Source organism: Schistocerca piceifrons, chromosome X (genome assembly GCF_021461385.2).
Source record: "Schistocerca piceifrons isolate TAMUIC-IGC-003096 chromosome X, iqSchPice1.1, whole genome shotgun sequence".
NCBI classification, from domain to species: Eukaryota; Metazoa; Arthropoda; class Insecta; order Orthoptera; family Acrididae; genus Schistocerca; species Schistocerca piceifrons.
This window is the reverse complement of record NC_060149.1, coordinates 186,028,439-186,030,096: the sequence shown is the minus strand read 5'-3', so window position 1 is coordinate 186,030,096 and position 1,658 is coordinate 186,028,439. Positions and strand designations below refer to the sequence as shown.

The following is a 1,658-nucleotide window of genomic DNA, read 5'->3' as shown; positions in this document are numbered from 1 at the left end:
TTTATTGTATTACCGTGACAACTTCTACATTATTGTCAGATGAGGCTTGGGTGAAATAAATTGGTAGATTCATCATAATAAAAGACCTCAAATGTGATTTTCTGCTCAACTCTGCGTGTTTCCAATGAAGTTCCGTGTTTCTCAATGAGGTGTCTGATTATAATCATGTTGTCCTACAGCATACGCCCTTCAGGATTTAGGTTAGAGCTTACAAAGAAATAATTCCTAAAAGTGCTGCAGTTTATCGCGAAACACTCTCACAAAACGTTGTATGAGCAGCTAATCACTCCTACAATTCTCTGTTTGTATTGTACACATTTCTCATTAACTTACGTTATTAATATAATTTCTGAAACTTCCTGGCAGATCGAAACTGTGTGCCGGACCGAGACTCGAATCGGGACCTTTGCCTTTTGCGGGCAAGTGCTCTACCAGCTGGTCTACCCAAGCACGACTCACACCCTGTCCTCACACCCTTACTTCTGCCACTACCTCGTCTCCTACCTTCCAAACTTCACGTAAGCTCTCCTGCGAACCTTTCTTTCAGGAATGCTAGTTCTGCAAGGTTCGCAGGAGGGCTTCTGTAAAGTTTGGAAGGTAGGAGACGAGGTACTTGCAGAAGTAAAGCTGTGAGGACGGGGCGTGAGTCGTGCTTGGGTAGCTCAGTTGGTAGAGCGCTTGCCCGCGAAAGGCAAAGGTCCCGAGTTCGAGTCTCGGTCCGGCACACAGTTTCGATCTGCCAGGAAGTTTCATATCAGTGCACACTCCGCTGCAGAGCGAAAATTTCAATATGGAAATATAATTTCTGTATGTTTAGAGGTTTCTTCTTTTCTTTCTAGACAATGATTTATGGAAAGCATTAACCTATGCTCCGTTATATGTAATAAACACTCGATTCTTTCATTGTTAATGTTGTATCATGGCGCTTTTCTACCCCATCCGCTCGCAGTTTCCGTAATGCCTTCTCTCGTTCTTTTATTTGAATCGTGTCTATACCCATATACTCTAGTTCTCTAAATACTAGCATTGTTTCTCTGTTTGTATTGTTCACATTTCTTATTAACTTACGTTATTAACATAATTTCTGTATGTTTGGAGGTTTTTTCTTTTCTTTTAGACAATGATTTAAGGAAAGCATTAACCTATGCTCCATTATACGTCATGAACACTCGATTCTATCATTGTTAATGTTGTATCATGGCGCTTTTCTACCCCATCGGCTCGCAGTTTCCGTAATGCCTTCTCTCGTTCTTTTATTTGAATCGTGTCTATACCCATGTACTCTAGTTCTTTAAATACTAGCATTTTTTTCCTATGTGGCCCTTCGCTTCGTCTTGTTGTCAACTACTTCTCGTAGCAGTTTGATATTGTACTTACATATTACTTCTATTCACGTATCAGATGTTGTAATCTAAATATATCTCATTTTAGGAGTAAATGTCTTTATTCCAGAGAGTTGTAATGGAACCAATTTCGAACTGCAAAGCCCCGCAATAATGTTCATATTCAGGACCTGTTAATAACTACTACATGTGAATTTATGAATTTCAAACCGCGATTCAAAAGTGGAGAGTCGATGGATACATTTATAATCGCTAACCGTGGGAACTTAAACACAACGGAATAATACACTCCTGGAAATGGAAAAAAGAACACAT

At 39.7% G+C, this 1,658-nt stretch overlaps 1 non-coding gene across 1 annotated transcript; it reads left to right on the top strand.

Moving 5' to 3' along the window:
* Positions 1 to 650: 650 nt before the first annotated feature.
* Trnas-cga lies at positions 651 to 725 on the top strand. Its single transcript has one exon. It is a non-coding gene; the product is annotated as a tRNA-Ser (tRNA).
* The last annotated feature ends 933 nt before the right edge of the window (positions 726 to 1,658 follow it).